The sequence below is a fragment of the Prionailurus bengalensis genome, chromosome E4 (assembly GCF_016509475.1).
Source record: "Prionailurus bengalensis isolate Pbe53 chromosome E4, Fcat_Pben_1.1_paternal_pri, whole genome shotgun sequence".
Lineage (NCBI taxonomy): Eukaryota > Metazoa > Chordata > Mammalia > Carnivora > Felidae > Prionailurus > Prionailurus bengalensis.
Window position 1 is genome coordinate 15,852,470 of NC_057360.1, and position 27,945 is coordinate 15,880,414.

A 27,945-nucleotide genomic window follows, 5' to 3' on the forward strand; every position below is an offset into this window, starting at 1 on the left:
TAAAGAAACCAAAGTACAGAGAAGTACCCAAAGACACAAAGCTAGCAAGTGGCAGGACTATGATTTAAGCCTGGCCAGCCTAATTCCCAAGCTGGTACTGTTAAATACCGTAACTTGTGCCATCTTACAGATGACCAACAGTCCTTAGGGAAGGAGAACTTTTGTTTTTTAACATTCATTTGAGAGAAAGAGAGACAGACAGAGGATCCGAAGAAGGGGGCTCCACTAAAGAGAGCCCGATGTGGGGCTCGAACTCATGAACTGTGAGATCATGACCTGAGCTGAAATGAAGAGTCCCACACTTAACCAACTGAGCCACCCAGATGCCCCAAGGCCAAGGCAGGGAACTTTTAAGGGTGATGGAAATGTCCTAAAATTGAATTGTGATGACTGCACAATTCTGCAAATTTACGAAAAATCAATGAATTGTGCACTTAAAATATGTGAATTTTATAAGTATGTAAATTATATGTCAATAAAGCTATTAAAAATCATTAAAGTCTTTTTTAATAAAGAGTCTTAGTCTTCAAATTTTTAAATGCAATACTTTAAAAATACAGGGGTGTGTGGGTGGCTCAGTCGGTTAAGCATCCAACTCTTGATTTTGGCTCAGGTTGTGATCTCACAATTCAGGAGTACAAACCCCGGGTCGGGCTCAGTGCTGACAGTGCAGAAACTGCTTGGGATTATCTCTCTCTCCCTCTCTCTCTGCCCCTCCCCTGCTCGCTCTCTCTCGTAATACATAAATAAACTTAAAAAATATATAAATACAATAGCCCTAATTAAAAGCTAAATTATATTGCTTTGAAGATTTCATTTAAATAGATTATAAAGTGGGGCGCCTAGGTGGCTAAGTCAGTTAAATGTCCAACTTGGGCTCAGGTCATAATGTCTGTCACAGTTCATGGGTTCCCGTCAGGCTCTGTGCTGGCAACTTAGAGCTTGGAGCCTGCTTTGAATTCTTTGTCTCCCTCTCTCTGCTCATACCCTGCTCACACTCTTCCTCTCTCTCAAAAATAAATAAAACGTTAATATATACATGTATTAAAAACTGACATCTAAAAAATTATTAAAGGGGTGCCTGGGTGGCTCAGTCAGTTGAGTGTCCGACTCTTGATTTCAGCTCAGGTCATGATCCCACGGTTATGGAAGAGAGCTGATGACCCCAGGATTGGGCTCTGCACTGAGCTGAAGGTGGAACCTGCTTAAGATTCTCTCTTCCCCACCCCAACCCCCACACCTCTGCCCCCATCCCCTGCTCGTGCTCCTCCTCTAAAATAAATAAATAAAAAGTTATTAAAAATGTATTACCATCTCCTCTACACAGGTTCGTTTTATCTGCCTCTGACTTAGAGGGAGAAAACGGAAATGAAATTCATCAAGCATCTAATCTGGGCCAGTCACCCCTCTGAGGCATTTTTATGCCCATTTTATAGATAACATTGAGCTTCAACAGAATTAAATAACTTGCCTGAAGCTGATATATTGTGAGCTGAGACTACAACTCAGCTCTTACGTGAATCTGAAGTATAAGCTGCCCTGAGAAAGATATATTAAGCAAAACCTTATTTTAAGAAGAAAACCTTGGTTTCCTCACACTCTACCCTACGAGAGGAGTTTAACTCTGTATTCTTGGTCGTAATTTAATTTGTCATCTCTCTGGAACATTTCCATAGCAACTGACATGCAGGGCAACATCAGAGAACATTTTTAACAATCTTGAAAAACAAAGCAAAAAGCAGGAAATCAAAACAAAAAGAAGAAAAATCAATGAAGGCTTATTATAATAATTCTCAGTGTTATAATTCTCAGCAGAGTATCAATTAATTTACAGATGAAATACTAGTCTCAGATTTTTAAGGAGGCTCAAGGTTTTTCCAGCAATAATGTCCTATGAAGAAAGACCCAATTATTTATTTATTTATTTTTTAATGTTTATTTGCTTTTTGAGAGACACAGAGTACGGAGCAGGGGAGGGAGAGAGAAAGGGAGACACAGAATCTGAAGCAGGCTCCAAGCTCTGAGCTGTGAGCACAGAGCCCAACACGGGACCCAAACTCAAGGACCGTGAGATCATGACCTGAGCCAAAGTCGGACGCTTAACCAACTGAGCCATCCAGGTGCCCCAAGACTCAATTTTGATTGTAAAAATATCTTCCCAAAATATGTGAACACAACATTGTAGATGTAAATAAAATAATGTAAATGCTAATGTCAGTACAAACGGACAAATACTTCAGACAGGTATAGAGAGAATAGCTTCTGATTTAGAGGGAGGAAAGCCTAAAAGATAGGGCTTGATAAAAAGGGTTGAGAAAGCAGCAAAGGGATCATTTAGATGGCTTATTTAGCCATCCAGTGTTTAGAAGGACAAAAAGAAACATTTCTACCTGCAGCATAATGCCAAATTTAGAAGAAGAAATAGTAAAAACAGATAAAACCATTCATTCATGGAGAAGCTGCCTAATCTGAAATTGAAGTGGTACTCTAGAAAGTGAATGACAACCTCTAACTTTGTGTGCACAGTTTTAAAGCTCCAGGTTTTTATTCTACATTAAGTTACGCGTTGTGTGTAAATGTGCTACACTGAAGAGGACATCACCAGTTATTAAAGAGGTGGCAGAAAAGCATCATCTTAAAAGGGGGAGGAGAGGGGCTAGGGCACCTGGGTGGCTCAGTGGGTTAAGTGTCCGACTTCAGCTCAGGTCATGATCTCACGATTTGTGGGTTAGAGCCCCGCGATGGGCTCTGTGCTGACAGCTCAGAGCGCGGAGCCTGCTTCAGATTCTGTGTCTCCCTCTCTCTGCCCCTCCCCTACTCGTGCTCTCTCTCAAAAATAAACATTAAAAAAAAGAAAAAAGCGCGTCATCTTTAAAGCATCTGTGGAATACTTAGAAAACTTCGCACTATAGCAAAACAGCCAAAGGTTACTTCACTTTTTCAGCTTCTGCATTAATCAATCCTCCGCTGAATATTACATATACTATATTGTTAACTAAGTATGTTATCACCATTTAGTGGTGTTCAAACATCAACAACACAACAAGAACTAATAATAACCAAAATCAGGAATATTCTGGAATACACTTGGCATTTTAGTTGATCTGTTATTTTGTTAATTGCTTTCAGATTAAATGCAAATTTCTGATACTGGTTGTTTTCTTTGTGAAAATTGATGTCTTCTTAATTAAGCCTCTTTTCTAAATCCTAAAGATAACTCAGCCCCAACAAAAAAGATCCATGAATAATTTTTGGTGCCTAGGCCAAATATTTTAACTAGACTTTAAATAGTTTTTCAGGTCACGTTTTGAAATCTCTCCTCCTGCTGCAATAATGGCTCATTTTCAGAACAGGAAGTTTGTTCCTTTGGTCTCCAGAAGTTATTTTGAGACGCAATGACAAATCTGATTGGCAAGTATTCGGTAACCATGAATGTAGGGGTAAATGCTCACGAGGAAAAATAAATCTAACCTGTGCCCCATAAACTCATATTTCAGACTGTCAATTACTAACCTATAGACTCCTGAGGAGTTCAATGAAATTGAGATAGTTTATTGGGGCAGCACTAATAATCCATTTCTTCAATTTATCCCTCTTTACTAGTTCTTTCCTTCCCTACAGGCATGGTTAAATCCTTGTTCAGAGGAGCTTAAAAAACATTTGTCTCCAATCTTTAATTAAAAAAAAAAAAAAAAAGTTGGGGCACCTGGCTGGCTCAGTGGAGTGTGCAACTCTCAATCTCAGGGTTGTGAGTTTGAGTCCCTCAATGCGCATAGAGTTACTTAAAAAATAAATAAATAAAAGTCATTCAATCCCTGTCCTTGTCCTCTTCTTGGGCTCTTTCTCTACTCCCTCACCTTTCAGTTTTAAAACTACCCACTCTATCCCAACCACTATGTTGAAACATCTCTTAACAAACCTGTCAACAACCTCCTTTTAAAATTCAATGGTTCTGTCTCAGTCATTAATTTCTTTATATATAGCATTTAATAATGTTGGCCAGTTATTCCTACAAATGCTGTCCCCTTTTGGTTTCTATTATGACATACTGTCCAGATAATCCACTAACGGCAAGCCACTCCTTGAGTGTCTCTGTCGAGGGTTTCTCCTTCTCTGTCCATCTCTGGAATATATGATTTTCCAGAATTCCTACCTCAATTCTTTCCTCTACAAAATTTCCCCGAGTAATTCCATCTATTTTTCAGCTTTCAAATACCGACTACATGCTGATGATTTCCAAATCAGTATTTCAAGTTCAGACCTCTCTTCTTTTTATTTTTTTTTAAATTTTTTAAATGTTTATTTATTTTTGAGGGAGAGACAGAGTGAGAGCAGGGGAGGAACAGAGAGATAGAGACACACACAGAATCTAAAGCAGGATCCAGGCTCTGAGCTGCCAGCACAGAGCCTGATGTGGGGCTTGCACCCACGAACTGTGAGATCTTGACCTGAGCCAAAGTGGGACGTTTAACTGACTATGCCACCCAGGCTCCCCAGACCTCTTTTCTCAATGCCAACCAGAGCCATATAATCAATTGGTTACTAGCCATCCATGTCTAACTAGCATCTCAAATCATCTCAACCTTACCAAAAACCTTTGTTCCCTATGTCAATGATTAGTCACTTACCCATTGACAGAAGCATGGGGCATCATCAACTGACTTTTCCCTTTTCCTCAAACCCCTCCCCCTTAACTAATCAGTCACCAAGCCCTATCATTTCATTTTAATGTTTCCTTAAACCTTCCCATCCATTCCCAGTATCTAAGTTTAGGTTACCAACATCTCTTATCTAGATTACTAGATTTCTTAACTATAGTTATCCCTGTTAACAATACCCTCAATAGAGCAATTAGCTAAGCCATAACTAGACTCTAAGTTCCTTAAAATCAGAGAGTATCTTGGTTTTTTTCCCCCTCTCATTATTTTCTCTATGGTTTTAATACAGAAAAAAGTCAGCCAACACACATTAGCAAATGTATCAAGCTGGAGTATTTCTGTTTTCTCCAACAAAAAGTCAACTGAGCTAATGGAAAGCTTGCTGCTAGGGAAGAAACCTAGGGCCTTACCATCTAGACTAGCATGCACAGGTCAACAAGGATTTATAGGAGTTGAATAACATTATGAACCAACTAGACCTTAAAGACATCCAGAGAATACCTAACAACAGAATTCTTTTCAGGCACACACAGAACAATCTCCAAGGCAGATATGCTAGACCATAAAACAAGTCTCAATACATTTAAGAGGACTGAAATCGCTAAAGTTCTGTTCTCTGACCACAATGGAATGAAATTACAAACTACTAACAGAAAGAAATTTGGGGAATTCACAAACATAGGGAAATTAAACCACAATAACCTAAATAACCAATAAGTCAAAGAAGAAGTGAAAAGGGCAACCAGAAACTATTTTGAGATGAATGACAATGAAGATATACAATACAAAAACTTATAAGATGCAACTAAAGCAAGGTTTAGAGAGAAGTGTGCAGCTTTAGATGTTTACATTTAAAAAGAGGGGCGCCTGGGTGGCTCAGGCAGCTGAGCCAGACTTTAGCACTCTGGTCTTGATCTCATAATTCGTGGGTTCGAGCCCTTCATCGGGCTCTTCTGCTGTCAGCAGAGCCCACTTCAGATCCTCTGTCTCCCTCTCTCTCTCTAAAATAAACATTAAAAAAAAAAAAAAAGAGGGAGGTGGGGAGGGGGACGGGTGAAATAGGTGAAGGGGATTAAGAGTACACTTACCATGATGAGTACTGACTAATGTATAAAATTGTTGAATCACTACATTGTACACCTGAAACTAATGTGACACTGTATGTTAATTACACCGGAATTAAGATTAAAAAAAAAAAAAAGACAAAAAACTAATAAACAAGAAAAAAATTAAAAACTTGAAAAAAATCTCAAATCAATAATCTTACTTTGCACCTTAAGACACTGGGGACAAAAAGGTATTTAACATCAGCAACATAATGACAAACTCTCTGTGGCCAAAATTTAACATTGGTAACAAGTAACTCCAATTTTAGACAATTACTCCCCTAAACTTACAAAACAAACTTGTAAGCCAGATATTAAAAGCCTAAATATTTTTTAAAAAATTTTTAAAAGCTTAAAAATCCAAGTATTCTTATACCCCAGTTTAACAATAATTAGATTATCAGGTGTAAATGCAATTAAAATAACCGATAGTTTGCTCTCCAGTGAACACACACACAATTTCCATTTTGGAAGAAGGAGATTTTAAGAAGGTACCTGAAGGTTTATAAACTCAAATATAAAATCCAGGTTTTTATTTCATTATTTTAAGCAGGCAACTTTTAACATGGGCAAATGAGTCTTAATATATCAAAGCTGGCAAACAGAGAGAAAAACCCTCAACTTTATCTTTCGGAAGGCCTCTAGGATACCACTTATTAGCAAGCTATGCTGGCATTCCTATCTTTGAAGGAGATAATCATAGGTTAAATATAAACAAATGGAGACTTGAAAGAATGCTAAGCTCTAAAATAGTAACAGAATTTACTATGGGTTAAAATATTCCAAAAACTTGGGGCTCATGGGTGGCTCATGAGTGACTCAAATGTCTTTGGCTCAGGTCATGATCTCACAGTTCATGAGTTCAAGGCCCACATCAGGCTCACTGCTGTCAGCACCAAGCCCACTTCAGATCCTCTATCTCTCTGGCCCTCCCTTGCTCATACTCTCAAAAATACAATAAACCGTAAAAAATATATTCTAAAAACTTAAAGTATATTATCTTTTAATTATAATAACCTTATAAAATATTATTACACCCTTGAGACAATCAGGGCCTAGACAGAGAACAAAACAGAGAAAAACTGTCCAAGCTCAGTCCCCTGGAACAATCAGCCCCAATGTGAGCTGCTAGATGACTCAAGCTGCATGAGTGACTTAAATGGAGATCAGCAGCAGAACCACACGGCTAAATCCTGCCCCAAATGCTGACTCAAAAGTGTAACCAAATAAAAGGTTGTTTTCAGCCACTCAACTTAGATATCTAATTGTTATATAATTAAAGCATAACATAACATGTATAAATTTCATCATAGCCTTTTGAGAATACATAATACTGAATGTAATAGTGACCCTGAAACACGAAAAGTTCTCAATTGAATTACAACCTTTTAAAAGTGTGAATCTATCCTCATGAAGGCCCTAAAAATTACTAATATACTGAAGTACCTTCATAAACACAACATGCCTAAATTTAGTTTCTTAATCCTACAGCATAAATTAATACTAAGGGGAGAAGCAGTCAAGTATACCAAAATGATAACATTTTCAAAGCACAGCATGGATGACACGTCCTCTAGAAAAAATATGTACCAACCACTTAAACTCAACGTAAATCTGTCTAAAACTTATTATATTCCAACTTAATACTTGTCACCCATGCTACCAGTCCTTCATGCTGATGTGCCACAGAAGCATTATTAACTCTTAACATTGATAGATTCGTATACTCCCAAGCTAGATGTTGTTACTATTTACTGGTTATAATCTAAAGACTTAACTTTCCTTAACATCATCACCTTAGTGATCTTCAGCAGGTTATACTTCTTTTTTCCTACCTACAACTATCTTTATACACTCTCCAAAACTATTCCCTCTTCACCCCCAAATCCCACTTGGGATATGAGTGCCAAGCCCTTAGAGATCATCTCATTTAATCCCCCAACAACCTCCTGAGATAGCTATCACCACTACTGACGAAGGAAGGAAGGAAAGAAAACAAAGTTACTCAGCTAATTTAGTGGTCTAGTCATAATATGAACCCACGTTTGTCCAATTCTTTGCAAAGCCTGTACTTTTTCTACTGTAATACAGTATCTTCCAACTTCCAGCACCTGTAATTTTTACTGAATTAATAATTATTTTATTAGCCAAAAATAAAGATCTGTTTTACGTTTAACGTGAGCATGATCAGTTTCAAATTAAGTAAATTTAGTACAGGACCCCTGGAACTATTTAAGCCTACTAGCTTATTTTTTAATTAGGTTATTGCAAATAATACATTCCTTTTGAAGAGAATCACAAGGAACATTTTATTAGAACTTTTCACTGAGAATAATCACAGGACTAAAACAGAAAACGAATCTTATTTTCTATATATTTTAAGATACTTAAAATGTGTTAAAGTGTAGCTTACAGAAACGCATACATAGAGATCAAGAATGTTCGGTTCAATGAATTATCACAAAGTAAGCATACCTGTACAGCTGACCCTTGAACCATACTGGTTTGAACTGCATGGGTCCATTTACATGCAGATTTTTTTTTTTTAAAAAAGAGTTGACAGCAAAGGCACAAGGTGTTTACTTACAACTGCCCATCCTAGTCTCTCCACAGACCAAATCAAAGGTGACAGGTACAGAGCTTGTGCCTGTTGCCCTGAGAACCCAGGGACACCAGACCTGTGGAGGCAGTCAGCAGTCCCAGGGCACCCTGGGATGGGGCAGGGCTTCAGGTCACCCTCTGGGTGAAGGGTTGTATATGTGGGGTGGGTGAGTCAGGCACAGGGGGGCTTGGCAGAGAGGAGGCCGAGCTGAAAGAGGAACACATCCAGTGGCCTCAACCTCCAATCCTCCAGGCACTGGCTCCTCACCAAACACCCCCCAACAGGGCCCAGGCCCCAGAGTCTCTGGGAGGCCACCTATACTTACATGTGGCTACAGCTGCCAGTGGCACAGGTCAATGCTACACTGCCAGGCAGATGAGACCTCTGTATTGTGCCTCCAGGCTTCCGCCACAGCCAGCCAGCTGCCCAGGAGCTGCCCCTGCTGAGCCAAGGTCACCAGGGTGCAGAATATCACCATGCCAGGACCAGGCCTGCCCCTGGTACTGCCTCTGGCCTGGCCTGGCCTGCCTATAGGTGCATTTTTTTTTTCAATAATATAGTACGTAAGGAAGTAAATGTATTTCACCTTCCTTATGATTTTCTCAACATTTTTTCCCTCTAGTTTTAATACAGTATATAATATACACAACATACAACACATGTTTATCAACTTTATACTACTGGTAAGACTTCTAGTCAACAGTAGGCTATTAGATGTTAAGTTGAGGAGTCAAAGGTTATAAGCAGATTTTTCACTGCATGGGGGCTGGCATCACTAACCCCCAAACTGCTCCAAGGGTCAACTGTATACCCAAGATATACAACATTACCACACCTCAGAAGGCCCCCACACCATCCCTCCCAATCATTATTCTTTTATTCCTCCTCAAAGGTCACTACTATCCTAACTTCTTTTTTTTTTTTTTTTTAATTTTTTTTTTTCAACGTTTATTTATTTTTGGGACAGAGAGAGACAGAGCATGAACGGGGGAGGGGCAGAGAGAGAGGGAGACACAGAATCGGAAACAGGCTCCAGGCTCTGAGCCATCAGCCCAGAGCCCGACGCGGGGCTCGAACTCACGGACCGCGAGATCGTGACCTGAGCTGAAGTCGGACGCTTAACCGACTGCGCCACCCAGGCGCCCCACTACTATCCTAACTTCTAATACCACAGATTAAAAACTCTATACAGTGGAACCATCAGTATGTATGTGTGTATACATATATATATTCTTTTGTGTTTCAGCTTCCGAAGATAATTATAATAATTATTATAAAATATTATATAATATAATATTATAATAATTCAACATTATATTTGTTAGGTTTTTATTCTACATTCATACTTTTTAAACTATTACACAACACTTCCAGTTAAACTGACCACAGTTAGAAAAATACCCTTCATAAGGTCAGTTTTGAAGCAGTGATGACATTTGGATTTTGAACACCAGCAGATTTCTGGTGGTGAACTGTAACAAAAACAGTAGTGGTGTCAGTAACAAAACTTGAGAACAGAGTCCCTCTTTACTCAAGAAAACAAAGCAACATATCCATCACAATAATAGCCCCCACTTCTTTCCTTTTACTTGCTTCTACTTTTCCCCAGGGAGCCTGTGCCTTAGGTGTCCTTGGTGGTGATCATAGGAGTGTGACTGATTCTAGAACTGGGCGACAAAGAGAAAACAGGGAGATGTACACAGAAGAGGTAAACTGCAACACACCTGTGATGCATATAGGTGGGTGATCCTTGAATATATCATCGGACTTAGGAAATTTTTGCATTAGAGACATAATCTAACATACTTAATAATAGTGTTAATAAAATGTATTGTCCCCGTCACCTACTAGCCAAGACTTAAGGACATTTTCATTACTTTGTTTATTTCTATGAAATGTGTCTGATAGAATTCAAGCTATCTCCACAAAACAAAATCACAGTGATTTGCAATTGCACATGCTTGAAAAATAATCCAAAACAAAATAAGAGGTATGGATTCATTTTCCAACTGAGAATTATTTCTAGACTGTTATCCCAGGCAAAAAATTACATTTCAGGACTTTAAAAAAAAAGGACAAATTACTACATGGACTCCAAACACAGAAGCTTACAGCTACAATGTATCTGATTTATAAAATAAAAGGTATATAACTTGTAAATGAAGATATTTTGCTGACTCCCAAATAGTAACTACTGTTAGAGAATATACTGATTTGTTGTTACTACTGCAGAATTAAACACAAAACACTTCCTTCAAAATACATAATGATGACCTTTGGGGGATTAAATTCATGCTCAGGTTTGTGTAGTATGTTTGTGTGTTGCGGGGAGGAAGGGATAAAAGGTTGAGGCAAGTTTAACTGCTGGGGTTGCACAATAAACAGATCTTATTCTACTAATGTTACACTCTCTGGTAAAAACAGGAGCTCTGCTTTCTTGTCTTAAAGAATTATCATCAGTTTGCCCCACTGTTCCCCCAGTCCTGAACCTTTTCCTCATTTCCCTGCAAGCATTCATAAGTGAATTCTCTTATGAAGAGCCTTACTTGATCACCTCATTTAAAACTAATCTCAGTGTGCCCAGGTGGCTCAGTTGGTTAAGAGTCTGGCTTTGGCTCAGGTCATGATCTCACAGTTTATGCGTTCAAGCCCCGTGTTGGACTCTGTGCTGACAGCTCAGAGCCTGGAGCCTGCTTTGGATTCTGTGTCTCCCTCTCTCTCTGTCCCTTCCTGCTCATTCTCTCTCTCTCTCAAAAATAAACAAACATTTAACAAAATAATAATAAATAGGGGCGCCTGGGTGGCTCAGTCGGTTAAGTATCTGGCTTCAGCTCAGGTCATGATCTCATGGTCCGTGAGTTCGAGCCCCATGTGGGGCTCTGTGCTGACATCTTGGAGCCTAGAGCCTGCTTCAGAGTTTGTGTCTCCTGCTTTCTCTGCCCCTCCCCCGTTCACACTGTCTCTCTCTTCCAAAAATAAATAAACGTCAAAAAAATTAAAAGAAACAAAATAAATATAAAAAAAATATATATAAAAAATAAAACTGATCTCTCAACCCCAATCCCACTACCACCACACACATGCACTTCCTTCCCATCTCATTCCCGATTAATTTTTCTCCATATTTCTCAGCATCCAATAATGCTATGTTTTACTTGCTCTGTTATAGTGTATACCCACCATTACTAAAATGTAGGCTCCACAAGGATAGGGATTTTTGTTTGTTTCTATCTCTAACCTTTTTTGAGTACATCTATGTGCCAGGCACTGTTCTAAGTGTTCTGCATGCATTATCTCACTTAGCCCTCACAATGACCCTATTAGTATCATTACAAAGCTTAATTTTAGAGTTAAGGAAACTGAAGCACAGATGTTAGGTAATAAGCTCAAGGTCACATAGTAACTAAACATCCCTATTTTTAAACTGGCAATTCCTTCTGCAGTCTTTGCTTCTTTGGTGACACCACTATTCAATCTGACAATGTACAAATGTACAAATCTGATAATCTGGTAATCATCCTAGATTCCATCTTTTTCTACTCCTATTAAAAAATTTTATTATCTTTTACATCTATATATTCCTTTCCATCTCTACTTCCCTGAGGACCCATATTCATCCACTCAAAAAATACTTATTGAGCGCCTACAACTATATACCAGTCGCTGTCCTTGGATCTGAAGATACAGCCCTAAAAGAAACAATGACCCTGCTCTCATAGAGCATATAGTCTCTCTCACTTGGATCACACAGTAACTTTTTTTTTTTTTTAATTTATTTATTTTGAGAGAGAGAAAACACACACAAGCAGGGGAGGGGTAGAGAGAGTGGGAGAGAGAGAATCCTAAGCAGGCTCAGCACTGTTCAGCACAGAGTCCAACCCAGGTCCTGAACTCACGAACTGTTGAGATCATGACCTGAGCCAAAATCAATAGTCGGATGCTTCATCGACTGAACCATCCAGGTGCCCCCACACAGTTACCCTTTAACTGGCTTCAGTCTCCAGCTTTGTTCTTGCCTCCCTCTACCCTCCACACAGCTGCTAGTCACTCACCTGTTTTCTTCCATGACAAAACAACTCAATTAAAAAACGGAGAACACCCAACACTAATAGTGGTATGTATATCCCATAATAAGAAGCTTCAATTCCAAACAAACAAACAAACAAAACAGACAACAGACATGAACAAACCTTTCCAACAATATCCAAATGGCCAATGGGTATACAATACGCCAACTGAAGTTACAGAACATCGTTTACACAGGAGGAGAATTTAAATTAAAATGAGCATGAGATACCACTCCATATCTACCAGAAGGGCTAAAATTTTTCAAAACTAACAATACCAAAGATAATATGAGCATGTGAAATTCTCAGGCAGTGTAAGTTGGCACATTTCACTTTGGAAAACTGACAGTATCTACTTAGGCCAAACAAAAGTCTACCAATGACCCCCAAAATTCCACTCCTAGGTATTTACACAAGAGAGATGACTCTGTCCATCAAAAGACATATACAAAGTGGTGCCTAGGTGGTTCAGTCAGTTAAGAGTCCCACTCTTGGTTTCGGCTCAGGTCATGTTCTCATGGTTCATGAGTTAGAGCCCGCGTCGCATCGGGCTCTGTGCTGACAGTGCAGAGCCTGCTTGGGATTCTCTTTCTCTGCCCCTCCCCACGTCACTCTCTCTGTCTCTCTCTCAGAATAAAGAAACTTAAAACAATAAATAAATTTTTAAAAAAAGACATGTACAAGAATGTTCTTGGAGGCTTTATTCATAGAAAGCTGCAAACAAACTGGAAACAACCCAAATATCCAACAGCAGTAGAATGGATAAACTGTGATTAATTTACAAAATGGAATACTATACAGCAATAATAAAAAGATTGATCTGTTACATATAATATAGATGAATTTCACAGATATCATAATGAACAAAGCCAGATACCAAATAGCACCTACTGAAGGCTTTAATTTATAGAGGAAGGAAAAAGAATACATGATATATGACTTCATTTAAGAAGAGGCAAAGTAGTTTATGATGTTAGAAGTCAGCATAACTGTTGGGGAAGATGAGAGGCACTGGGGAAAAGTATGGTCTGGGAAAGAGCAAAAAGAATTCTTAGGTGCTAGAAACACTATATATCTTCATCTAGGTAGTAATCTGTTATACCACAAGTGTATATATGTAAAAAGTCATTAAGATATATCTCTAAGATTTTTACTTTTTACTGCATGTATATTATACCTCGATTTGAAAAACAAGTAACATCAACAACAATTTCTTTGATGGTACCTAATGAGGACCAACTTGAACATGCCATAAAGATCTTCAGGATCTGGCCCCCACTTACCATTCTAATCTTATTTTTCATCACCATCTGCCTCATATTTTACTCTCTACCAACAGAAGTATTAACGTTTTCCCTGCACACAATATATTCTTTTCACTCTAGGTCTTGTTGGGCTCAAGTAGTCTCCTAAATCTGGACTGTTAAACCTCTACTCATCCTGTAAGTCCCACTCAGTTCAGGAAGCTCTTTCAAGAATCTTTTTTAGCCAAGCCTGTATTAGATGCTCTGATGTTTCCAATATATCCTATGCTCTTTCTGTAAGAGAAAGTCCATATTGCTGCAGGGCATGTAATATTTGCTCAATAATTGTTGAATGTGACTGAAAAAAATCACTATTCTGCCTGACTGTGACAAATTTCATATCTCTAAAGATAGTATTGGGACGATTCACATAAAAGATAATGTAAAATGGCAAGGGGACTTAGGACAGCAGGATGTATCACCACAAAATGAGTTAATTTTTTTTAATACTGGTACTTAATATTTAGAAGAAAGTGTGCCTCCAAAATTAAAGATATCCTTAAAAATACCCATAAGCTAAGTAAAACGAAAGGTAAAGTGGCAGATTAAAAAGATAAGGATAGGGACTCCTGGCTGGCTCAGTCAGAAGAGCGTGCGACCCTTGATCTTGGGGTTGGCCCTACACTGGATGTGGAGATTACTTAAATAAATAAAACCTTAAAAAAAAGAGATAAGGACAAAGAAGCTAATCTGAAAAGACTACATATTGTATGATTCCAACTATACAATATTATATTCCAAATAAACATAGGAAGAGACTCCACATCATAAGTCATCAGGGAAATGCAAATTAAAACAATGTGATACCATTACACACCCCATTAGAATGGTCAAAACCTGGAACACAGACAACACCAAATGGAGGCAAAAATCGGAGCAACAGGACCTCTCATTCATTGTTGGTAGGAATGCGAAATGGGAAAGCAACTTTGGAAGACAGTTTGGTATTTCTTATAAACTAAACATACTCTTACCATACAACCGAGCAGTCACTCTCCTCGCCATACACCCAGAGGCGCTGAACACTTAAGTCTACACAGAAACCTGCAAACGGACATTTAGAGCAGCTTAATTCATAACTGCCGAAACTTGGAAACAACCAACCAAGATACTCTTCAGTAAATAGATGTAAAAATACACTGTGGTATATCCAGATGATGGAATATCATTCAGCATTAAGAAGAAATGAGCCTAGCGGCGCCTGGGTGGCTCAGTCGGTTGAACGTCTGACTTCGGCTCGGGTCATGATCTCACGGTCTGTGAGTTCAAGCCCCGTGTCAGGCTCTGTGCAGACAGTTCAGAGCCTGGAGCCTGCTTCAGAGTCTGTGTCTCCCTCTCTCTCTGCCCCTCCCCTGCTCATGTTCTGTCTCTCTCTCTGTCAAAAATAAATAAGCATTAAAAAAAATTTTTTTAAGTAAGAAATGAGCCTATTGGGGTATGAAAAAACATAGATAATACTAAAAGAAGCCATCTGAAAAGGCTCCCTACTGTAGAATTCCAACTACAGGACATTCTGGAAAAGGCAAAACTACTGAGACAAAAAGATCACTGGCTGCAAGGAGCTGGGGTGAACACGGATGAATAGGCAGAACACAGGATTTTTCTGGGCAACAAAAATACTCTGTATGATACTACAATTGTGAATACATGTCATTACACATTTGTCCAAACCCACAGAATTTACCACACCAAGAATGAACCCTATGTAAACTATGAACTTTAATCTTTTTTTTTTTTTGGTAATAAATTTACCACTCTGGTGGTGGATGCTGTGCATGTGGGAACAAGGAGTATATGGGAAATCTCAGTACCTTCTCAATTTTGCTGTGAATATAAAACTGCTCTTAAAAAGTCTTTTAGGGTAGGAGTGCCTGGGTGGCTCAGTCAGTTGGGCGGCCGACTTTGGCTCAGGTCGTGATCTTGCGGCCTGTGCGTTCGAGCCCTGCATCGGGCTCTGTGCTAAAAGCTCAGAGCCTGGAGACTCCTTCGGATTCTGTGTCTCCCTCTCTGCCTCTCCTGCTCGCGCTCTCTCTCAAAAATAAACAAACATTAAAAAAAATTTTTTTTTTTTTTTAAAGTCTTCATTTAGGGTCACCTGGGTGGCTCAGTCAGTTACGTATCTGACTCTTCAGCTCAGGTCTTGATTTCACAGTTTGTGAGTTCAAGCCCCGTGTCAGACTCTGCACTGACAATGCAGAGCCTGCTTGGGATTCTCTTTCTCCCTCTCTCCCTGCCCCTCCCCTGCTTGTGCTCTTTTTCTCTCAAAATAAATAAACTGAAAAGAAAAATTAAAACATCTTAAAAAAAAGAATTTTAAAAAAATCAACAATGTGACACATTTCCCAAATATGGAGAATCTATTGACAGGATTTTACTCCTTAATTCTTTCCCCTCCAATCCCCTCACCATTTTGTCATTAGGCATCTAAAAAGCTGTTGAGTTTTATCTTGACACTGAGTACAATGAATTAACTAATGCATGTCAATCATTAGGAGATTAGGTGCTACTACTTCAATATTCAATGATGCTTTATTGTGGGTTTTGTGATATTCTAAGCTGTTCTTTTCTTTAAAACTTTTTAAATGTTTATTTATTTTGAGACAGAAAGAGACATAGCCAGAGAGGGGAAGGGGCAGAGATAGAGGGAGACAGAATCCTAAGCAGGCTACCGGCTCTGAGTTGTCAGTACAGAGCCTGACGTGGGGCTCAAACCCACTAACCGTGAGATCACGACCTGAGCCAAAGTGGGATGCTTAATCAACTGAGCCACCCAGGCGCTTCTCTAAGTTGTTCTTAAATGCATTTAGAGATCTATCTATTATTATAAGGACTTTCTTATTTCACAAAACCATCTCTTTTTCTAATAGCAGTAGAAGGAAAAACTAGAAGGGGCTTCTATGCTCTTATGAACAGGTTTTCATCAACTGCATACCTACATAATAAATTGACATTTCTGAAAAAAACTGACTTAGATAATGAGTCAATCCACAGAAACTGTAACTCAATTTTTCTAAATATATGAAAAACCGCACCCTTTTAAAAAAATTTCTAGAAATTTTAAAGAAAAGCCAGACTCCAGCAAAGAGTATTTAATCAAAAACAGTTCAAAAACTGCTTTCAATGGGGTAACTAATACAAAATTTGACACATAAAACATGGGTTTTAAAAGCAGTAATTATAGGGAAAGCATTTCAAAAGGAAGGTAAAAAATCTAAGTTTTTTTAAGTACAGTACTAAAATATGAAAGACTACTACTCTTTAACATAATGTCTCCACAAAACTGACTTTTGAGCAAGCATAGTCAGTGTACAAGGAAGGTCAAATCAAGACCTAACACAAAATGGCTACAGTATCAGCAAAATTAGAGGTACAACTTATCACAAAAAAAAAAAAAAAAAAAAAAAAAAGGCAAGCAAAAGTGACTAACACAAGGCTCTCCATTTTTCAAGTTCTGAAAACTTTAACATGATGAGTTAAAAAAGATACAAGTTCATGTGGTAACCGATTGGATTTTACAAATTAAAGTGTAGTTTGAATAGAATCCAAGTGTAATACCCAGGTACCAGCAGAGAATTCTGGATGTCAATAATGTTCAATTCAATTCTATTCACCCTTACCAGCCAATTCATATTAGTCCTGGAAATTAATTTTGGTTACCTAAAAAATGACTCACACATGAAAGCAAAAAATTTTTCCATCATAACTGAATTATAGAAAGAAATCGGCTAAAGGGATAAATGTCTTCATTTAAGATTCTAATTGTTTAAGAATGAATATATCACTATTAAATTTATAGTTTCGACCTATAAATATACTGTTAAAAATTCTATAGCATAGAATCAAATGGTCTCCAATTACCTCTTCAAAAGTGATTGTAAAGGCAACCCCAATTGGTGGGGAGCCCATGAGAGAACTAGAATAAGAAGGTCGAGATTCTCATCTCAGTGCTGCCATTTCTTAGCTCTGAGATCTGTATACCTTTGATAAATATTCAAAAGGTTTAGAGAAAAATAAAATTTTAGGAACAATGAAAAATGGAGCAAAAGATGATACCCTGATAAGAAACCTAGGAAACCATTAATGGACAATATTTATTTGTAAAGGCTGGTTTTTTCTGGGAATCAAGTTTATTATGTATAGTTTAGGGCTGCCAGCAACACAAGCAACAAGCACTGGAAATGTAGGCTTGAGGACAAACTGAGATCATGTAAAGTAAGCTTTCTGTGAGAGTGAATATAAATGGAGAACTGGATGCTGGAAGTATTGGTGTTTTGTTTTGTTTTGTTTTGTTTAAGTTTATTTATTTATTTTGAGAGCGAGCATGCACCAGCAGGGAAGGGGCAGAGTGAGAGTCCCAAGTAGGCTCTGTGCTGTTAGCGCAGAGCCTGACGTGGGGCTCAGTCTCATGAACCACGAGATCATGACCTGAGCCGAAATGAAATCAAGAGCCACCCAAGGCACCCCGGGAGGATAGTTTATATCAGCACTCTTCAATAAGAAACTTCCTGAGATGATGAAGGTGTTCTAGATCTTCGTTTTCCAATATGGTAATTACCACTGGGCACATGTGGCTACTGAGCCACTGAAATGTGGCTAGTGCAACTGAGGAACTAAATTTTAAATTTCCTTTATTTTAATTAACTAAAACTTAGATTTATCCATAAAATGGAATATTATTTAAACAGTAAAAAGAAACAAGCTAGAACCTTAAATGTTACATTGCTAAGTGAAAGAAGACATTCTCACCCACAGAACTACACAGCACTAAAAGTGAACCCTCATATAAACTATGGAATTTAGTTAATAACCATTTACCAAAACTGGCTCATCAACTATAACAAATGCCCCACAATAATGCAAGATGTTAACAGAAGTAACTGTAGAAGGAAGACGTATGTGGAAACTCTGTATCTTCAGGACAATTTTCTGTAAACCTAAAATTGCTCTAAAAAAATTAAGTCTAGGAAAAAATTTTAAATTTAAGTAGCCATTTGTAGCTAGTGGTTGGTACTGAACAGCACAGATCCATACTAATGAAAGACTGATGTGGGAAGAAAATGAGAATGGTATCTCATTCCTGACCACTACCTTCAAAAGTACACATACAGGGTGCCTGGCTAGCTCAGTCAGTAGAGCATGTGACTTGATCTCCAGGTTGTATGTTTGAGCCCCACATCAGGTGTAGAGATTGTTTAAAAGTAAAATCTTAAAAAAAAAAAAAAAAAAGTACACATATATTTAATCCTAACTTACACAAAGTTTATATGTACCTTGAAAAACAAAACTTTTTCAAATATTTTAGATGAAAATTTTTCTAAAATGATTTTTGTTGAACAGAATTTAAGGAGGAGAATAACATTTATTGAATCAATACTAGATATCAGGTACTATACTATGTATGTTATCTCATTTAAACTTCAAAACAAATCTTTAATGGAAGGAATTACCATTTCTATTTTTAGGGATAAAGAATCATAAAGCTTAAGTGATAGAAGATGAGAACCTAGATATATCTGACTCCAAAGCCTGTGTCCAAATGTACTCTGTACATTTTTATGACTCCCAAAATTAAAACACAATTGAATTTTCCCACAATGACTTTATCATCAGGAATAGGTTATTAGCACAACACAAAAACTAATGACATACTCAGAGTCTGTTACAAGGCCCCAAGCTAATGTGGTTTTTTCCCTGTCACCTGTCCCCTTGCTCTCCATTTTACCTATAGTGCCTCTATTCCCACAGCAAATTTGCACCTTTTAATCTGCTGTTGGATCAAAAAATAATCAAATTTATTAGAATTATGTAAAAACCAAGAGAGCTCCTAAGCCAGTGCCTTAGTGCAGATGATCTGGCTCATTAATCTTGTGACAATTAAAACTTTTTGTATACTTCTTATTCTAAACTGGGACATGGATAGATGAAATATTGTTCTATAATAAAGTCAACAATACAATAATCCTCCATTCACAAATCGCACACTAAACCATATATATATTTTAACTCTATTTATTTTGAAAGAAACAAACAGTGTGAGCAGGGGAGGGGCAGAGAGGGAGAGAGAATCCCAAGCAGCCTCCATGCTGTCAGTCCAGAGCCCAAGGCTGGGCTCCAACTCATGAACTGTGAGATCTTGACCTGAGCCAAAACCAAGAGTTGGATGCTTAACCAACTAAGCCATCCAGGTGCCTCTAAACCATATATATATTTTTAAGTTCATTTATTTTGAGAGAGAGAAAGAGTGTGTAAGAAAGCAGGGAAGGGGCAGAGAAAGAGGGAAGAATCCCAAGCAGGCTCTGCACCATCAGCATGGAGCCTGATGTGGGGCTCAATCCCACAAACCATGAGATCATGACGTGAGCCTAAATCAAGAGTCAGATGCTCAACTGAATGAGCCACCCAGGCGCTCCCCACTAAACCATATTTTTAAGCATAGATCTCTAAACATCATCTCCCTTAAAGTTGTTATTTTAATGATTGAATCTCGATTTACTATACTAGTTTTCCAGTAAATGTCACTATCAAAAATTAATGAGGTGTATATAAAAACACAAATATTTAGTTTACTTTTCTGAAAAAAGTCTCTATTAAAGAAAAGCAGGAATATTACTGCATTGAGTTGTAAATATTCTTAAGTAATTCTTTCTCATCACTTTTTAAGTTGTTCTTACAACTAAATAAATTTTCCCCTAAAAAGAGATTAGTAAGGTAACTTTGGAGGTTGCCAAGGACTTCTTTTGAAGTTTTTGAAGTCTGATCAAGAACTCTGACATTTGGAAACAATTAAGAGAATAAGAATATTTAAAATCATGTTTAAAAAAAGGGGAGGATTAATATCAAAATTTAAATTTTTCTTCTCCACATAGATTTCCTGTAACTTACTACAAATCTTTAATGAGGCACATGGGTGGCTCAGTTGGTTAAGCGTCCAATTCTTGATTTTGGCTCAGGTCATGATCTTACAGTTCCACGAGATCAAGCCCCACATCAGGCTCTGCCCTGACAGCATGGAGCCTGCTTGGATTCTCTCTCTCTCAAAACCAACCAACCAACCAACCAACCAACTTAAAAAAATCTTATTAATATGAAATCTGTTCTGTGCTTCACACTGTAAGTTTTAAGATTTCAATTTAATTGGGGGGAGGGAAGGGAGTACCATTTTGAACTTAAGGTAAGGATAAAAGAGTACTTCCAAAGCTCAAAATTGAAACTTCAAATTGAGCAATTCTAAATTCACAGCCACCAGGAGTGCCTGGCTGACTCAGTTGGTGGAACATGTGATTCTTGATGTTGAGGTTGTGAATTTGAGCCCCATGTTGGCTATAGAGATTACTTAGAAAAATAAATTTACAGAAGTCCAACTTTATTATACTTTATTCCAGAATGAAAAAAAGTCCAACAGTTTTCTCTCTCAATCAATGAACTAAGCCAATCAAAACAAGCTACAAATCAATTGCTTCTATAACAGTGTCTACATTTTTGGAAGGAGTCAGGTATAGAGCCAAAACCTAGGTTTTTAAGATTTATTCAACATGGGATTAATAGCATAGTGTCAGGCAAATTTTAACTCTAAATGTCCTCAAAGATCAGCTGAATAAAATTATAAAACAGATTCATAAAGATCAAAGAATTTCAACCTAACAATCATTTTCTGGTATCATCTCAAGTAAGTCCTACACATTCCAAGTTTCTTCTACACATTAAGAAAAATTAAAAAAAAAAAAAACAGAGAGGGAGAAAACAGAAGGCAAATTGCAAAGAGCAAAATAAGTATTAGTTGCTCACATTTGTATAGAACATTATAATTTAGTTAATTCTCATAACCCAATAAGGAAATATAAATGAGTCTGAGAATTTGAGTAGAACTCTTTTGGAATGATCAAAAACTAAAACTGCAAATCGCTGTGACTTTCAACTTTTCTTACATAAAGAGTCTCTGGCAGTCTGCCTACTGTACTCAAGAGAAGCATGCAAAGAATGAGATGGTTTCTGATCCCTAACAATCCTATCCCAAGTTTTTTCTGCATGTTCAATTATACAAAGTACTATCCCTTAATCTTGACTCTATCGTTTTATGTTAAATCCACAGAGACAGAAAGTAGAATGGTGGTTGCTAGGGACCAGGGGGAGGAGAAAATGGGAAGTAACTGCCTAATGGGTACAGTTTCCTTTGGGGGTGATAAAAGGGTTTTAGAATTAGACTGTGTTGGCTGCACAACATCATGAATATAGTGCTACTAAACTGCTCACTTTAATTTTTTTTTTTTCAACGTTTATTTATTTTTGGGACAGAGAGAGACAGAGCATGAACGGGGGAGGGGCAGAGAGAGAGGGAGACACAGAATCGGAAACAGGCTCCAGGCTCTGAGCCATCAGCCCAGAGCCTGACGCGGGGCTCGAACTCACGGACCACGAGATCGTGACCTGGCTGAAGTCGGCCGCTTAACCGACTGCGCCACCCAGGCGCCCCTAAACTGCTCACTTTAAAATCATTAGTTGGGGCACCTGGGTGGCTCAGTCGGTTGAGCGTCTGGCTTCGGCTCAGGTCATGATCTCACGGTTCGTGGGTTCGAGCCCTGCATCGGGCTCTGTGCTGACAGCTCGGAGCCTGGAGCCTGCTTTGGATTCTGTGTCTCCCTCTCTCTCTGCCCCTCCCTAGTTCACGCTCGCACTCTCTCTCTCTGTGTCAAAAATAAATAAGCTTAAAATAAATAAATAAATACATAAATAAAATCATTAGTTTTATGTTAAATGACCTGAACTTTCTTTAAAAAAATTTTTATGCAGGGCACCTGGGTGGCTCAGTCGGTTAAGCTTCTGACTTCAGCTCAGGTCATGATTTCGTGGTTCCTAAGTTTGAGCCCTGCATTGGGCTCTATGCTGACAGTGCAGAGCCTGGAGCCTGCTTCGGATTCCGTGTCTCCTTCTGTCTCTGCCCCTCCTCTGCTTGCACTTTCTCTGTCTCTCAAAAATAAACATTAAAAAAAAAATTTTTTTTTTTTAATTTTATGTTAAGGGACACCTGGGAGGCTCAGTTGATTAAACGTCCAAGTCTGTTTTGGCTCAGGTCACGATCTGAATGGTTTCCAGCCCTGCATCGGACTCTGCACTGACTGCGTGAAACCTGCTTGGGATTCTCCCCCTTTCCCTCTGCCTCTCTGCTCTTCCCCCACACTCTCTCTCTCTCTCAAAAATAAGTAAATGAGCATCACAAAAATGTATATATATATATATATATATATATATATATATATGTATATATATATATAATAATGACCCCTTTAGAACTCTTCTTCAAAAACACTGCTACCATGTTCAAATGCTATTTAGATCTTGGAGATTTTTAAATAAAATGCATTACCATATATGCACGTTAATATTAAGTTAAATATTACCATATATGCACGATAATAATCAGTGAGATGAGTACTGACATTGGTGCTAAAATGCTTGACAAACATCAAAATATTGTTGACATATGACATTCATTTGTAAATAATCTCAAGGAAAAATATAAATGAACCTTAAAATATTTATTCCTCTACAACAACAGGTCACTATTTCAGTCAGCTCAACTGTGCATGAAAGGTGAACTCAAATTTTTACTAGAATTTTTCTCCCCAAACTCAACCAATTAGGAAAACACTGTGAATTAATACAAGTGTCTAATATTACATAGAGTAAACAAGAATATTACATAAGAAGTGAACAGGCACAAGTCTGACCAGTAATGGATATAAATAAATGTGCTATAAAGTTAACTGTCTCGGGGATGTAGGACATCATTATTTAGGATTAGTAAACTGTACACTTGAAAACGTGTAGAATCTACCTTAAGAAACTATGGAATAAGAAATATTCCTTTGTATAATGCCAGACAAATTAATCTTATGCCCGAACAACCTCCAAGGCTGGTCCAAATCTAGCATAGATTTCAGGATTAAACAAAAGAGAAGATCTTTAAGAGGGTCCTAGAAAACGGGCTGATACTGAAATCTGTGACTGTTTTTGACGCAGGCCAATGTGAGAATTTAAATCCATTTGAATCTAATCCCAAAGAATACCTGAACTCCTGTGCGTCAGGGCCAAAGCTAAACCAGGTCAGTATACCCTGCCAAAGAACATCTTGCTCCAAGGCATCCACCAAACAAGGATCATTTACCAGCGCATTCTTCACTTTGCTGGGTGTCAACAACTTACAAGATCTATCGGAGAGTAGGCTGATTAGACCCTCATAAAATTCCAATTCAAACCCCAAGATGTAGAAACAAAAGTTCTGCAGAATTCTAAATGGGCTATGGCTTTAAAAAAGCATAAATGAAGAATTTCAAATGTTAGCTGACCCAACTTTAACATCCCTGAACGTTTCTAAAGTCACTTTTAAATTTCCATGCAGTATTTCAAAGGCACAATTTCGTAACTGTTTACATAGCAAATTAAAGCCATGAAGCCATTAGAGTGATACTATAAATCTGTCCTATATAAATGGTAGGAGTTTCTATATCAACAACGTTCAAATCTGCTAAAAGTAAAAATAAGTCTTTCATTTGTAATTCACATGAATACATACTTTCTCAAACTTGTAAGCGAATATTTGGCAGGGTACAAATAATGTTAATAGAAAAGCTATTAGGGCTAAAGACAAGTACAGAATTACAAAGCATAGCTTGTGGCCAAAACAAGGAATCTGTCGACATAGGAGAGGCTTCAAAGTTAAACCTTGAGACACATGGTGGCAGTAGTAAAGCATCTAATTTGTGCCACAAGACCTGGGTTTGAGTAAGCTCTTTTACCTATTGATTATGTGGCCTTTTTTGCTAGTTACATAGCTTCTCCTAGCCTCAGATTCTTCGTATGTAAAGTGAGAACAATACCACAAAATATTACAGCCTAAATAGGATTAAATGAGAATGTTTTTACTCATTTAACAAAGATGCCTTAAAAATTTAACTTTTAGCTACAAAAGTCCTTTTCAAATATCTTCAAATGAATCAAATATACTAACTTCTAATATTACGAAGAAAATACAAGGAAATTCTTAAATACTACTTGAGAAACTTAAATTATCAGAATAAACACCAATAAAATATCACAATGCAGGGATCACATCTTAAAAGAGTTTTGGCACTTATTAAAACCAGAACTCTCTAAAAGATTTTTCAATATTAAACAAAAATAGGGACCCAGACTCAACCCATAAATTGTTGGATCAACATCCAATTTCAAACAGAAACCCTTAACACTAAAAAATGTTGTCAGGCAAAGGATATTAAGTATAAGGAAAATCAGTCCCTGTCACGACATGATGAGATTTTTTCATAACAAAGCACACTAACCACTTACAATTTACAAACCTGTCTTTAGTTGCATTTTGTACTGACCTAACAAAATTCAGCATAAAAAAAGAAAAAATCATGAATTTAAGCACTTAAAAAAGTGTCCTTTCTAAAACTTATTCCCAGAACATTCACATTAGCTGGAGGCATGTGAAAGCTGTTCTTTCCCCATCACTTAAAAATCAAAATATCCACATTATTTATGCTAGGCATAAAAGTTATTCACATTTACCCACTATACTTCAATCCTAAACAATAAGACAGTTCAATCTTGTGTTTATTTAATTGTCTATTTACTGCCAATTCTCATCAAAGAATTAAGGACTAGCACCGTACATTAAACTTCACATAACCTAAAAATGCTTTGAATTAGGACACAAATTCTAATTAGGAATTTACCCTAAAGATGGATGAAAGATACTAACTGGCATCTTCTCTGCACAGGCCCATCTTCCTTTTAAGAACACAAACTAGATTGGACCACACAACTGAATGTTATGTTAAATAGTGGAAAGCAATCTTCCTGGATGCATCCAAACTATTTTAATATAAATTTCTGCATACCTAGGTAGAAACTTAAATAGAAATAACTTGAATCATTCTCCCCGCCCCCACTTGGAAATGGACGTGGTGGAAGCCTCAAAAAATTAAATTTAGTAGTCGCAGTTAACAGTTGAAATCACAGGCGCCACTACCCCAGGGCAAATACGATGAAGAGCTGCCTCTCCATAAACCTCAACATTCAAAAGAGAACAGTTGTTTCTAGTTTTTGAAAGTTACCAAAAAAGTTTTGAAACCTTATTAAAATCTGCTTCAGAAATCAAACTTACAGGAAAGGTTAGTCTTAGAATAAACTACTGAAATGCAAAATTGGAGCCTGAGACAGCACACAAGAAGTTCTAGCCTGAAGACGAACCACTTCCCTCCTGAAGAAATGTTTCGTTAGGGCCATTCTATGTTAATGTTGTTTCTTATGCGGCACATTAATAATTCAAAACGGTTCGTTCGAAGAAAAGTTCTATTCAAACATTACAATTTGTCTTCGCGTTGCCAGTAAGTGGCTTTGTTTCCAGTTTCATGGACTATTCTGGGATGTCAAGAGTTATATTATTACTGCTTCAAAAGAGCCCTTGTTTCACTCTCACCCGGGACGTGGGCATAATTGATGTTTAGAGAGAACTGATGCCAAGAGATGTTTTAAGAACATCCCTTAGTCCTCCATCCCTCCCCATCCCTTATCGATAATCACATTTTACCTTGTTTGTTTTTTGTTGTTGCACTTAAATTTTTTTTTAAAAGACACCCGCATACACAATTTCCCGATCGCCAGCAGGAAGAAAGACCATCTGGCTCGATCTCCTGGAGCTTTCAGGGAAATGGACACCGTTAAAACCCACTTGGCCGAGCAAGGGGAGCGCTTCAGGGGTTAGGGAGGGGAGCAGCCCCCGGGTGCCAGGAGGCGGAGGCGGTACCAGTTTACAGACGCCTTCATCTCCCCACCCCCCACCGACCCGGGGTCCAAAAAACATTTCCTGCGCGCACTCATCACCCGCCGAGGCCCTCGGAGTAACCGCCGAGCTGGGCGGCCTTCGGGCCCCCTCCCTCCGGCCGAAGTCTCCCGCGCCCTCCCCTCGTCCCGGGCGGCGTCCGCACCTCCCCACGGCCTACCCACCCAGGCAGGCCCTCCCCGCGGCGCTCGGAGGCCTAAGGCCTAAGGACGCGGGCCGCTGACAAGCCCCTCCGCCGGCGGCGGGGCTGAAGCCGAGGGCCGGGGGGCGGAGGGGTGGCCGCTACCGCCGAGGGGTGGAGGGCGGGCGAGGACGGCCCCTTCCCCGCCGCGGCCGCCTATTGTTCCCGACGGGGGCCGGGCGGCGGCCGCCGCGCACCCCACGCCGCCGCCGCCGCCTACCGCTCGCTCACCGCGCTGGTCCGAGCAGCAGCTCCTCTCAGCTCCGAGTCCCCGCGGCCGTCGCCACCACCGCGGCAGCCAACGCCGCCGCCGCCGCCACCGTCGACTCTGACTCTGTCCCAGGCCGCCGGGCCACGGCCGCCGCCGCCACCGCCAGCGCCGCCTCCGGCCTCCCACCTGCTGCTGCTGAGGCTGCTCCTGCAGCAGGGGCCATCTTGTTGGTCGGCCTCCTCTTCCTCCTCCTCCTCCTCCTCCTCCCAGTCGCTCGTTGTCCTCGTCCCCTTCCTCTTCCTCGGGCTCCGGCCCGCCCCGGAGACTGGGGCGGGGACGATGGCGAGGCTCCTCCTTCGTGGGGCGGGGCGCGCGGAGGGGAGGGGCGGGGCGGACGCGGGAGGAAAGCTCTGAGTCACCGGCCGCCAACGCCCGGGAGGGAGGCCCGCGACGCTCTCCGCCTCCCCGCGGGGCGCACCCACGCCCGGAGCAGCCAAACTGGTCCAGCAGTCCGCCTGCCTTCCCCCACCAGCGTCTTTGCGCCCAGAGGCGAGCGGCCAGACGGCGCGGGGGGATTGGGAAATTTCTGACGTTTCCATCGAACTCTGCACTCCCTCTACCCCTAGGCTTTCTCCGTTCTAGTCCTCCACTTTGGTTCCTTTTCATATCCCCCTCCCCCACCCAGAGAATTTATTCTTGTCTTGTTTTATCCGGGTTCCCGATCGCACTAGCTTTGCCCTGGTCACCGCTCTCACCGAGTCCCAGAGAGTCTCCCTTCCCAACGCGGCGAAAACGGCCCAAAGGCCTGGACGCTCACTGCTCCAAAATGTGTTTCCAGGCCTATGTGAACCGACGATAGGTGTCTGGGGCAGAACGGAAAGATTTCGGCCCATGGAAAAGTTCCCTGGATCTAAAAGATAACCTTGTGATAATTGAAAGTTTCTTCTCCCTTATGGAAAAGAAACCATTTTG

The 27,945-nt window shown here is 39.4% G+C and overlaps 1 protein-coding gene across 2 annotated transcripts in view; it reads right to left on the bottom strand.

The window, feature by feature from the left end:
- RC3H1 (ring finger and CCCH-type domains 1) overlaps positions 1-27,298 on the bottom strand; it is an 87,006-nt gene extending 59,708 nt beyond the window's left edge. The window contains exon 1 of one of the 2 annotated variants that reach the window (XM_043568541.1): positions 26,994-27,298. The gene's annotated coding sequence lies outside the window, so the exon portion shown is untranslated. The remainder of the gene's footprint in view (positions 1-26,993) is intronic. The other variant, XM_043568540.1, reaches the window with a different exon arrangement.
- Between the last annotated feature and the right edge of the window lie 647 nt (positions 27,299-27,945).